The sequence below is a fragment of the Equus asinus genome, unplaced genomic scaffold, assembly GCF_041296235.1.
Source record: "Equus asinus isolate D_3611 breed Donkey unplaced genomic scaffold, EquAss-T2T_v2 contig_303, whole genome shotgun sequence".
In the NCBI taxonomy this organism is placed as follows: Eukaryota; Metazoa; Chordata; class Mammalia; order Perissodactyla; family Equidae; genus Equus; species Equus asinus.
In genome coordinates, this window is record NW_027224965.1 from 5,001 (window position 1) to 18,467 (window position 13,467).

Below are 13,467 nucleotides of genomic sequence, written 5' to 3' on the forward strand. Positions count from 1 at the left end.
CACGGTGGTGGCGTCCGTGGCTACTACGCGCAAAGGAGGGGCGGCGGCTGGGGGGTCCGGTACCCCAAGGCACCCTCTCGGATCGCTAGAGAAGGCTTTCTCACCGAGGGCGTGTCGCCCCCGCCCATCGTCCGCCATCGGTCCCACCAAGGCGCTTACAGACACCATGGCCACGCAACGCAGGAGGGGTCTGCGGTAGAGGTAAGGCCTAGAGCAAGTCGGAGCGTCCGTGGTCAGGGCCGCGAGCCCGCGCTGCCCCGGGCTCGCCATCTCTGGCCACACTGGGCTTAGCTAGGGATCTACAAGGCCCCTGTGCGGCTCCCAAGTCAGTGCCTCCTCTCAGGCCGAGAGACCAAGGGAGGCAGAGACTGGGACGGAGGTGCCGATCAAACAGCACCTCCCAACCAAAGAGCCAGCGCCACGCCGCTGGCTCGGCCCGCCACGGTCACTCCCACACCCGCGGGGAAACCCCAGCAAGGGGAACACGCGGGCACGCGCCCGAGCCTGCCCGCCCCCACACGGCACGCCGTGGGGGGCGACGAGGCACCCGTCCACCCCGAGGGGGACGAGGGGCACGCCTCCCTTACCGACTCGACCCCTCCGCTCCTCAGACACACCAGCACAGTGGTTACCTGAGGAGGCCGACGGGAACAGGGAACGACACCGCCACTCGGCCTCGGGCGCCTGAGGGACGACCTGGAACGCTCCAGGGGCACCGCCAACGGCCTGGGGAACGCGCTCACGCGCCCGGGAAGGCGCGCGGCGCGGCGGCAACACGGCCCGCCCCACCGCGGGGAGGGCCGCCCGCGAGACACAGCCAAGAGGCACAGGCGGAGCATCCGCCGCGTCACGGAGACCCCGACACCGCCCACGCCACGAGGCACGGGGCGGGGGAGCGAGGTCGGGCCGGATTCCGCACCCCTGCCGCCTCCCACACGCCACTCGCAGCGGGGGAGAACGGGCGAGGGGACCCGCGGGCAGAGCGAGAAGAGCGGTCCCGTTCGCCATGAACGTCCGTCCCTCGTCTGGCACGGCTTAGGCCCGGCCCGGGAGAGCACAGCATCACCACATCGGTCGGCAGCATAACGCGAGGGACCCCCGAGCAAGGGAAGGCCGGCGAGGACAGCGAGCGGAGGAGCCTGCTTCAGCCTCACCGACCCCTCTCCTCCTCCAGCAAGCGCGGGCGACCACCCCAGGACGAGAACGCCTGACACGCACTGGCACGGAGCCGGTGGGATGGGGTAAGTCGCGACCGCACCCGGGTGCCGGCGGCAGGGAGTGCACGTGGTAGAGGACCCCGCGCCCCTAACCCCGCCGCCCTCGGGTACCAGAGACCGGAGGTGGCACCACGGTCGTGGGGGCGCCTGGAACGCACAAGAGCCGGCGCGCAGGCCCCAGCGGGCGGCTCAAGCGGCGGGGGTGGAAACGGGCGTCCGGTTCTCGGCCAGAGCCCGGAGCCCTCCCCGCACACGCATCCAGGCACCCGGAAGCTCTCGGGCGACTGTCACCCGAGCAGAGCGTGTCAGCACTTACCTGGCGGCACAAAACCACCCATTCGGGGGCAAGAATCGCCGCGCCCGGAGACGGGGCCCACCCACGGATCACCAGGGGAACCCCTGGATCACGGCCACGGCCACCAGACCCCAAGCACGACCCCATCGCCACCAGGCCCGGAGCTCCCGGGGCCATCTGGTCGACCCCAGAAGCGTGGCGGCAGGGGGAGCCGGGGACAGCCTCCCCGGGCCGCCCGCGCGGGCCGGGACCGGTCGGTCCCTCCCTCTGAGTCGCCGGGTCAGGACTTAGAAAAGAATTCCGCGGAGGCGCCTCCGGCGACCGGGCCCGGGGCGGGACCGTGGCTCCCGTCCCTCAGCCGGGGCTCCACCTACGCCTCGAGCCGGCCCCCTCCCGCCTCCGGACAAAGACGCGACCCGCGAAACTCGGAGAGAGAAGTCCGGTCCGACGGCCCGGACCCACCCCGGGCACGCGTCCGGGCCGGGGACGCCCTCCCCGGCCCGCCCTCGAGGGCTCCCGGGGCCGGTCCACGCTCTTCTCCAGGGCGGGACTTGGAAAAAAAAACTGCCACGGAGGAGGAGGCATCCGAGGACCGGGCCCGGTCCCCACCGCCAGAGCCGGTCGACTCGGAAGACCAGTGGGGAAAAGGCCAGCCCGGCGGCCGAGCCCGTCGCGCCCTCCACGGGCCTCCCCCGCAAGGCCCCGGCCGGTCGCCCACCTCCGGAGCGGGGCGCGGAAAGGGGATCGGCGACGCGGAAGGCCCGACCACCGGGCCGCCCTCGGGACGACGGCCGGGCACGGGACGAGCTCCCTCGCCCGTTCCCCCGCGGCGGCCCCCCACCCCCTCCCGGGGACGGAGGGGCACCGGCGGCTGCTGGTCGACCCGTCCGGGAGGCCCCACACCCCGGCCGGCACCGGGCGGCGCGGCGACAGCCACCTCCCTCAGTAGCCTGCACCTCCAATCTCCGGCGAGCGGGCGTCGCGCTCACGCCCCGGCGCCACCGGGCCAGATCCCGCCAGCGACGCCGGCCTCCCGGGACTCTGCCTCGGTCACCGCGGCCGAGTCCCGTCCCTTGGCCCGCGTCGCCGGAGCTCCGGAGGAAAGAGACGATATAAAAGCGGCCGCCAGGTGGCACCCGGCGACCGACGACCGCCTCAGCGGGACGGAGCCGGAGCGCGGGCCCGCCGGGGAGCACAGCCGGGCCGCCGGGCCGCCCGATCCCGTCCCGGAGCCCCCTCGGACCCAGCCTCCCGGCCCAGTGCGGCCCCGGGGTGTCCGCCCGCGGGCTCCCGGCCGCCAAGGCGCAGCCCCAGCCGCAGGAGGGGGACTCGGAAAAGGTTTCTCGGGCGATCACCGGGAAGGGGAAGGGGAGAGTTCCCCCCAGAGAGGCCAGGGGGCGGCCCGGGCCGGGCTGGGCCGGTGCGGCCGGGAGGCCGCCGCTTCCCGGAGCGGCTGGAGCGCCCCCGGGGTTCCCGGGAGGACTTAGAAAATCAGGGCGGGCGGGGACGGTCAAACCGAAACCAGGCACGTCATCCGAGAAGGACCGTGATGACGGGAGGAGGAAAGCTTTCCAGTCCAGAGGGCCTGTCGAAGGCAGGCGGAGAGTCTACCCGCTGAAACTGACGAAGATGGGCAAAAGAAGCTAGCTCAGGCGCCGACATTTAAGGAAATAAAAAAAAAAAGCACGAGGGCGTGGAGAAATGGGGAAAAATCAACACTGAGAAATCTACCCTCTGAAACCGACGAAGATGGGCAACAGGGGCTAGCTCAGGTGGCAATTTTTAAGGAAAAATGAAAGGAAGTGCGTGGAGACCTGGGGAAAAAGCAACACGGAGAAATCTACCCTCTAGAACTGAGAAAGAAGCGCAACAGAGGCTAGCTCAGGTGGCAATCTTTAAGCAAAAAAAATAAGATAAAAAAATACAATAGCGAGGAGACGCGGTCAAAAAGCAACCCTGAAAAAGGTACCCTCTGAAACTGAGGAAGCAGGGCAACAGTGCCTAGCTCAGGTGACAATCTTTAAGCAAAAGAAACACACAAGGGCGTGGGGAGCTGGGGAAAAGGCAACACTGAGAAATCCACCCTCTGAAACTGACGAAGATGGGCAAGAGAGGCTGGCTTCAGGTGGCAATCTTTCAGCAAAAGAAACACACAAGGGCGTGGGGAGCTGGGGAAAAGGCAACACTGAGAAATCCACCCTCTGAAACGGACGAAGATGGGCAACAGAGGCTAGCTCAGGTGGCAATCTTTAAGCAAAAAAAATAAGATAAAAAAATACAATGGCGAGGAGACCCGGTCAAAAAGCAACCCTGAAAAAGGTACCCTCTGAAACTGAGGAAGCAGGGCAACAGTGCCTAGCTCAGGTGACAATCTTTAAGCAAAAGAAACACACAAGGGCGTGGGGAGCTGGCGAAAAGGCAACACTGAGAAATCCACCCTCTGAAACGGACGAAGATGGGCAACAGAGGCTAGCTCAGGTGGCAATCTTTAAGCAAAAGAAACACACAAGGGCGTGGAGACCTGGGGAAAAAGCAACACGGAGAAATCCACCCTCTGAAACTGAGGAAGATGGGCAAGAGAGGCTGGCTTCAGGTGGCAAACGTTAAGCAAAAGAAACACACAAGGGCGTGGAGACCTGAGGAAACAGCAACACGGAGATATCGACCCTCTGAAACTCAGGAAGATGGGCAAGAGAGGCTAGCTCAGGTGGCAATCGTTAAGCAAAAACAAAACCCAAAGGCGTGGAGACCTGGGGAAAAAGCAACCCTGAAATATCTACCCTCTGAAACTGAGGAAGATGGGCAAGAGAGGCTGGCTTCAGGTGGCAATCTTTAAGCAAAAGAAACACACAAGGGCGTGGAGGCCTGGGGAAAAAGCAACACGGAGAAATCCACCCTCTGAAACTGAGGGACATGGGCAAAAGAAGCTAGCTCAGGTTGCAACCTTTAAGCAGAAAAAAAACACAAGGGCGTGCAGACCTGGCAAAAAAGCAACAGTGAGAAATCTACCCTCTGAAACCGACGAAGATGGACAACAGAGGCTAGCTCAGGTGGCAATTTTTAAGGAAAAATAAAAGGAAGTGCGTGGAGACCTGGGGAAAAAGCAACACGGAGAAATCTACCCTCTAGAACTGAGAAAGAAGCGCAACAGAGGCTAGCTCAGGTGGCAATCTTTAAGCAAAAAAAATAAGATAAAAAAATACAATGGCGAGGAGAGCCGGTCAAAAAGCAACCCTGAAAAAGGTACCCTCTGAAACTGAGGAAGCAGGGCAACAGTGCCTAGCTCAGGTGACAATCTTTAAGCAAAAGAAACACACAAGGGCGTGGGGAGCTGGCGAAAAGGCAACACTGAGAAATCCACCCTCTGAAACGGACGAAGATGGGCAACAGAGGCTAGCTCAGGTGGCAATCTTTAAGCAAAAGAAACACACAAGGGCGTGGAGACCTGGGGAAAAAGCAACACGGAGAAATCCACCCTCTGAAACTGAGGAAGATGGGCAAGAGAGGCTACCTCAGGTGGCAATCCTTAAGCAAAAACAAAGCACAAAGGCGTGGAGCCCTGGGGACAAAGCAACCCTGAAATATCTACCCTCTGAAACTGAGGAACATGGGCAAGAGAGGCTAGCTCAGGTGGCAATCGTTAAGCAAAAACAAAACACAAAGGCGTGGAGACCTGGGGAAAAAGCAACCCTGAAATATCTACCCTCTGAAACTGAGGAAGATGGGCAAGAGAGGCTGGCTTCAGGTGGCAATCTTTAAGCAAAAGAAACACACAAGGGCGTGGAGGCCTGGGGAAAAAGCAACACGGAGAAATCCACCCTCTGAAACTGAGGGACATGGGCAAAAGAAGCTAGCTCAGGTTGCAACCTTTAAGCAGAAAAAAAACACAAGGGCGTGCAGACCTGGCAAAAAAGCAACAGTGAGAAATCTACCCTCTGAAACCGACGAAGATGGACAACAGAGGCTAGCTCAGGTGGCAATTTTTAAGGAAAAATAAAAGGAAGTGCGTGGAGACCTGGGGAAAAAGCAACACGGAGAAATCTACCCTCTAGAACTGAGAAAGAAGCGCAACAGAGGCTAGCTCAGGTGGCAATCTTTAAGCAAAAAAAATAAGATAAAAAAATACAATGGCGAGGAGACCCGGTCAAAAAGCAACCCTGAAAAAGGTACCCTCTGAAACTGAGGAAGCAGGGCAACAGTGCCTAGCTCAGGTGACAATCTTTAAGCAAAAGAAACACACAAGGGCGTGGGGAGCTGGCGAAAAGGCAACACTGAGAAATCCACCCTCTGAAACGGACGAAGATGGGCAACAGAGGCTAGCTCAGGTGGCAATCTTTAAGCAAAAGAAACACACAAGGGCGTGGAGACCTGGGGAAAAAGCAACACGGAGAAATCCACCCTCTGAAACTGAGGAAGATGGGCAAGAGAGGCTACCTCAGGTGGCAATCCTTAAGCAAAAACAAAGCACAAAGGCGTGGAGCCCTGGGGACAAAGCAACCCTGAAATATCTACCCTCTGAAACTGAGGAACATGGGCAAGAGAGGCTAGCTCAGGTGGCAATCGTTAAGCAAAAACAAAACCCAAAGGCGTGGAGACCTGGGGAAAAAGCAACCCTGAAATATCTACCCTCTGAAACTGAGGAAGATGGGCAAGAGAGGCTGGCTTCAGGTGGCAATCTTTAAGCAAAAGAAACACACAAGGGCGTGGAGGCCTGGGGAAAAAGCAACACGGAGAAATCCACCCTCTGAAACTGAGGGACATGGGCAAAAGAAGCTAGCTCAGGTTGCAACCTTTAAGCAGAAAAAAAACACAAGGGCGTGCAGACCTGGCAAAAAAGCAACAGTGAGAAATCTACCCTCTGAAACCGACGAAGATGGACAACAGAGGCTAGCTCAGGTGGCAATTTTTAAGGAAAAATAAAAGGAAGTGCGTGGAGACCTGGGGAAAAAGCAACACGGAGAAATCTACCCTCTAGAACTGAGAAAGAAGCGCAACAGAGGCTAGCTCAGGTGGCAATCTTTAAGCAAAAAAAATAAGATAAAAAAATACAATGGCGAGGAGACCCGGTCAAAAAGCAACCCTGAAAAAGGTACCCTCTGAAACTGAGGAAGCAGGGCAACAGTGCCTAGCTCAGGTGACAATCTTTAAGCAAAAGAAACACACAAGGGCGTGGAGACCTGGGGAAAAAGCAACCCTGAAATATCTACCCTCTGAAACTGAGGAAGATGGGCAAGAGAGGCTGGCTTCAGGTGGCAATCTTTAAGCAAAAGAAACACACAAGGGCGTGGAGACCTGGGGAAAAAGCAACACGGAGAAATCCACCCTCTGAAACTGAGGAAGATGGGCAAGAGAGGCTACCTCAGGTGGCAATCCTTAAGCAGAAAAAAAACACAAGGGCGTGCAGACCTGGCAAAAAAGCAACAGTGAGAAATCTACCCTCTGAAACCGACGAAGATGGACAACAGAGGCTAGCTCAGGTGGCAATTTTTAAGGAAAAATAAAAGGAAGTGCGTGGAGACCTGGGGAAAAAGCAACACGGAGAAATCTACCCTCTAGAACTGAGAAAGAAGCGCAACAGAGGCTAGCTCAGGTGGCAATCTTTAAGCAAAAAAAATAAGATAAAAAATACAATGGCAAGGAGACCCAGTCAAAAAGCAACCCTGAAAAAGGTACCCTCTGAAACTGAGGAAGCAGGGCAACAGTGCCTAGCTCAGGTGACAATCTTTAAGCAAAAGAAACACACAAGGGCGTGGGGAGCTGGCGAAAAGGCAACACTGAGAAATCCACCCTCTGAAACGGACGAAGATGGGCAACAGAGGCTAGCTCAGGTGGCAATCTTTAAGCAAAAGAAACACACAAGGGCGTGGAGACCTGGGGAAAAAGCAACACGGAGAAATCCACCCTCTGAAACTGAGGAAGATGGGCAAGAGAGGCTACCTCAGGTGGCAATCCTTAAGCAAAAACAAAGCACAAAGGCGTGGAGCCCTGGGGACAAAGCAACCCTGAAATATCTACCCTCTGAAACTGAGGAACATGGGCAAGAGAGGCTAGCTCAGGTGGCAATCGTTAAGCAAAAACAAAACCCAAAGGCGTGGAGACCTGGGGAAAAAGCAACCCTGAAATATCTACCCTCTGAAACTGAGGAAGATGGGCAAGAGAGGCTGGCTTCAGGTGGCAATCTTTAAGCAAAAGAAACACACAAGGGCGTGGAGGCCTGGGGAAAAAGCAACACGGAGAAATCCACCCTCTGAAACTGAGGGACATGGGCAAAAGAAGCTAGCTCAGGTTGCAACCTTTAAGCAGAAAAGAAACACAAGGGCGTGCAGACCTGGCAAAAAAGCAACAGTGAGAAATCTACCCTCTGAAACCGACGAAGATGGACAACAGAGGCTAGCTCAGGTGGCAATTTTTAAGGAAAAATAAAAGGAAGTGCGTGGAGACCTGGGGAAAAAGCAACACGGAGAAATCTACCCTCTAGAACTGAGAAAGAAGCGCAACAGAGGCTAGCTCAGGTGGCAATCTTTAAGCAAAAAAAATAAGATAAAAAAATACAATGGCGAGGAGACCCGGTCAAAAAGCAACCCTGAAAAAGGTACCCTCTGAAACTGAGGAAGCAGGGCAACAGTGCCTAGCTCAGGTGACAATCTTTAAGCAAAAGAAACACACAAGGGCGTGGAGACCTGGGGAAAAAGCAACCCTGAAATATCTACCCTCTGAAACTGAGGAAGATGGGCAAGAGAGGCTGGCTTCAGGTGGCAATCTTTAAGCAAAAGAAACACACAAGGGCGTGGAGACCTGGGGAAAAAGCAACACGGAGAAATCCACCCTCTGAAACTGAGGAAGATGGGCAAGAGAGGCTACCTCAGGTGGCAATCCTTAAGCAAAAACAAAGCACAAAGGCGTGGAGCCCTGGGGACAAAGCAACCCTGAAATATCTACCCTCTGAAACTGAGGAACATGGGCAAGAGAGGCTAGCTCAGGTGGCAATCGTTAAGCAAAAACAAAACACAAAGGCGTGGAGACCTGGGGAAAAAGCAACCCTGAAATATCTACCCTCTGAAACTGAGGAAGATGGGCAAGAGAGGCTGGCTTCAGGTGGCAATCTTTAAGCAAAAGAAACACACAAGGGCGTGGAGGCCTGGGGAAAAAGCAACACGGAGAAATCCACCCTCTGAAACTGAGGGACATGGGCAAAAGAAGCTAGCTCAGGTTGCAACCTTTAAGCAGAAAAAAAACACAAGGGCGTGCAGACCTGGCAAAAAAGCAACAGTGAGAAATCTACCCTCTGAAACCGACGAAGATGGACAACAGAGGCTAGCTCAGGTGGCAATTTTTAAGGAAAAATAAAAGGAAGTGCGTGGAGACCTGGGGAAAAAGCAACACGGAGAAATCTACCCTCTAGAACTGAGAAAGAAGCGCAACAGAGGCTAGCTCAGGTGGCAATCTTTAAGCAAAAAAAATAAGATAAAAAAATACAATGGCGAGGAGACCCGGTCAAAAAGCAACCCTGAAAAAGGTACCCTCTGAAACTGAGGAAGCAGGGCAACAGTGCCTAGCTCAGGTGACAATCTTTAAGCAAAAGAAACACACAAGGGCGTGGGGAGCTGGCGAAAAGGCAACACTGAGAAATCCACCCTCTGAAACGGACGAAGATGGGCAACAGAGGCTAGCTCAGGTGGCAATCTTTAAGCAAAAGAAACACACAAGGGCGTGGAGACCTGGGGAAAAAGCAACACGGAGAAATCCACCCTCTGAAACTGAGGAAGATGGGCAAGAGAGGCTACCTCAGGTGGCAATCCTTAAGCAAAAACAAAGCACAAAGGCGTGGAGCCCTGGGGACAAAGCAACCCTGAAATATCTACCCTCTGAAACTGAGGAACATGGGCAAGAGAGGCTAGCTCAGGTGGCACTCGTTAAGCAAAAACAAAACCTAAAGGCGTGGAGACCTGGGGAAAAAGCAACCCTGAAATATCTACCCTCTGAAACTGAGGAAGATGGGCAAGAGAGGCTGGCTTCAGGTGGCAATCTTTAAGCAAAAGAAACACACAAGGGCGTGGGGAGCTGGCGAAAAGGCAACACTGAGAAATCCACCCTCTGAAACGGACGAAGATGGGCAACAGAGGCTAGCTCAGGTGGCAATCTTTAAGCAAAAAAAATAAAATAAAAAAATACAATGGCGAGGAGAGCCGGTCAAAAAGCAACCCTGAAAAAGGTACCCTCTGAAACTGAGGAAGCAGGGCAACAGTGCCTAGCTCAGGTGACAATCTTTAAGCAAAAGAAACACACAAGGGCGTGGGGAGCTGGCGAAAAGGCAACACTGAGAAATCCACCCTCTGAAACGGACGAAGATGGGCAACAGAGGCTAGCTCAGGTGGCAATCTTTAAGCAAAAGAAACACACAAGGGCGTGGAGACCTGGGGAAAAAGAAAGACGGAGAAATCCACCCTCTGAAACTGAGGAAGATGGGCAAGAGAGGCTACCTCAGGTGGCAATCCTTAAGCAAAAACAAAGCACAAAGGCGTGGAGCCCTGGGGACATAGCAACCCTGAAATATCTACCCTCTGAAACTGAGGAACATGGGCAAGAGAGGCTAGCTCAGGTGGCACTCGTTAAGCAAAAACAAAACACAAAGGCGTGGAGACCTGGGGAAAAAGCAACCCTGAAATATCTACCCTCTGAAACTGAGGAAGATGGGCAAGAGAGGCTGGCTTCAGGTGGCAATCTTTAAGCAAAAGAAACACACAAGGGCGTGGGGAGCTGGCGAAAAGGCAACACTGAGAAATCCACCCTCTGAAACGGACGAAGATGGGCAACAGAGGCTAGCTCAGGTGGCAATCTTTAAGCAAAAAAAATAAAATAAAAAAATACAATGGCGAGGAGACCCGGTGAAAAAGCAACCCTGAAAAAGGTACCCTCTGAAACTGAGGAAGCAGGGCAACAGTGCCTAGCTCAGGTGACAATCTTTAAGCAAAAGAAACACACAAGGGCGTGGGGAGCTGGCGAAAAGGCAACACTGAGAAATCCACCCTCTGAAACGGACGAAGATGGGCAACAGAGGCTAGCTCAGGTGGCAATCTTTAAGCAAAAAAAATAAAATAAAAAAATACAATGGCGAGGAGACCCGGTCAAAAAGCAACCCTGAAAAAGGCACCCTCTGAAACTGAAGAAGCAGGGCAACAGTGCCTAGCTCAGGTGACAATCTTTAAGCAAAAGAAACACACAAGGGCGTGGGGAGCTGGCGAAAAGGCAACACTGAGAAATCCACCCTCTGAAACGGACGAAGATGGGCAACAGAGGCTAGCTCAGGTGGCAATCTTTAAGCAAAAAAAATAAAATAAAAAAATACAATGGCGAGGAGACCCGGTCAAAAAGCAACCCTGAAAAAGGTACCCTCTGAAACTGAGGAAGCAGGGCAACAGTGCCTAGCTCAGGTGACAATCTTTAAGCAAAAGAAACACACAAGGGCGTGGGGAGCTGGCGAAAAGGCAACACTGAGAAATCCACCCTCTGAAACGGACTAAGATGGGCAACAGAGGCTACCTCAGGTGGCAATCCTTAAGCAAAAACAAAGCACAAAGGCGTGGAGCCCTGGGGACAAAGCAACCCTGAAATATCTACCCTCTGAAACTGAGGAACATGGGCAAGAGAGGCTAGCTCAGGTGGCACTCGTTAAGCAAAAACAAAACACAAAGGCGTGGAGACCTGGGGAAAAAGCAACCCTGAAATATCTACCCTCTGAAACTGAGGAAGATGGGCAAGAGAGGCTGGCTTCAGGTGGCAATCTTTAAGCAAAAGAAACACACAAGGGCGTGGGGAGCTGGCGAAAAGGCAACACTGAGAAATCCACCCTCTGAAACGGACGAAGATGGGCAACAGAGGCTAGCTCAGGTGGCAATCGTTAAGCAAAAGAAACACACAAGGGCGTGGAGGCCTGGGGAAAAAGCAACACGGAGAAATCCACCCTCTGAAACTGAGGAACATGGGCAAAAGAAGCTAGCTCAGGTTGCAACCTTTAAGCAGAAAAAAAACACAAGGGCGTGCAGACCTGGCAAAAAAGCAACAGTGAGAAATCTACCCTCTGAAACCGACGAAGATGGGCAACAGAGGCTAGCTCAGGTGGCAATTTTTAAGGAAAAATAAAAGGAAGTGCGTGGAGACCTGGGGAAAAAGCAACACGGGGAAATCTACCCTCTGAAACTGAGAAAGAAGCGCAACAGAGGCTAGCTCAGGTGGCAATCTTTAAGCAAAAAAAAATAAAATAAAAAAATACAATGGCGAGGAGAGCCGGTCAAAAAGCAACCCTGAAAAAGGTACCCTCTGAAACTGAGGAAGCAGGGCAACAGTGCCTAGCTCAGGTGACAATCTTTAAGCAAAAGAAACACACAAGGGCGTGGGGAGCTGGCGAAAAGGCAACACTGAGAAATCCACCCTCTGAAACGGACGAAGATGGGCAACAGAGGCTAGCTCAGGTGGCAATCTTTAAGCAAAAAAAATAAAATAAAAAAATACAATGGCGAGGAGAGCCGGTCAAAAAGCAACCCTGAAAAAGGTACCCTCTGAAACTGAAGAAGCAGGGCAACAGTGCCTAGCTCAGGTGACAATCTTTAAGCAAAAGAAACACACAAGGGCGTGGGGAGCTGGCGAAAAGGCAACACTGAGAAATCCACCCTCTGAAACGGACTAAGATGGGCAACAGAGGCTACCTCAGGTGGCAATCCTTAAGCAAAAACAAAGCACAAAGGCGTGGAGCCCTGGGGACAAAGCAACCCTGAAATATCTACCCTCTGAAACTGAGGAACATGGGCAAGAGAGGCTAGCTCAGGTGGCACTCGTTAAGCAAAAACAAAACACAAAGGCGTGGAGACCTGGGGAAAAAGCAACCCTGAAATATCTACCCTCTGAAACTGAGGAAGATGGGCAACACAGGCTAGCTCAGGTGGCAATCTTTAAGCAAAAGAAACACACAAGGGCGTGGAGACCTGGGGAAAAAGCAACACGGAGAAATCCACCCTCTGAAACTGAGGAAGATGGGCAAGAGAGGCTACCTCAGGTGGCAATCCTTAAGCAAAAACAAAGCACAAAGGCGTGGAGCCCTGGGGACAAAGCAACCCTGAAATATCTACCCTCTGAAACTGAGGAACATGGGCAAGAGAGGCTAGCTCAGGTGGCACTCGTTAAGCAAAAACAAAACACAAAGGCGTGGAGACCTGGGGAAAAAGCAACCCTGAAATATCTACCCTCTGAAACTGAGGAAGATGGGCAAGAGAGGCTGGCTTCAGGTGGCAATCTTTAAGCAAAAGAAACACACAAGGGCGTGGGGAGCTGGGGAAAAGGCAACACTGAGAAATCCACCCTCTGAAACGGACGAAGATGGGCAACAGAGGCTAGCTCAGGTGGCAATCGTTAAGCAAAAGAAACACACAAGGGCGTGGAGGCCTGGGGAAAAAGCAACACGGAGAAATCCACCCTCTGAAACTGAGGAACATGGGCAAAAGAAGCTAGCTCAGGTTGCAACCTTTAAGCAGAAAAAAAACACAAGGGCGTGCAGACCTGGCAAAAAAGCAACAGTGAGAAATCTACCCTCTGAAACCGACGAAGATGGGCAACAGAGGCTAGCTCAGGTGGCAATTTTTAAGGAAAAATAAAAGGAAGTGCGTGGAGACCTGGGGAAAAAGCAACACGGGGAAATCTACCCTCTGAAACTGAGAAAGAAGCGCAACAGAGGCTAGCTCAGGTGGCAATCTTTAAGCAAAAAAAAATAAAATAAAAAAATACAATGGCGAGGAGACCCGGTCAAAAAGCAACCCTGAAAAAGGTACCCTCTGAAACTGAGGAAGCAGGGCAACAGTGCCTAGCTCAGGTGACAATCTTTAAGCAAAAGAAACACACAAGGGCGTGGGGAGCTGGCGAAAAGGCAACACTGAGAAATCCACCCTCTGAAACGGACGAAGATGG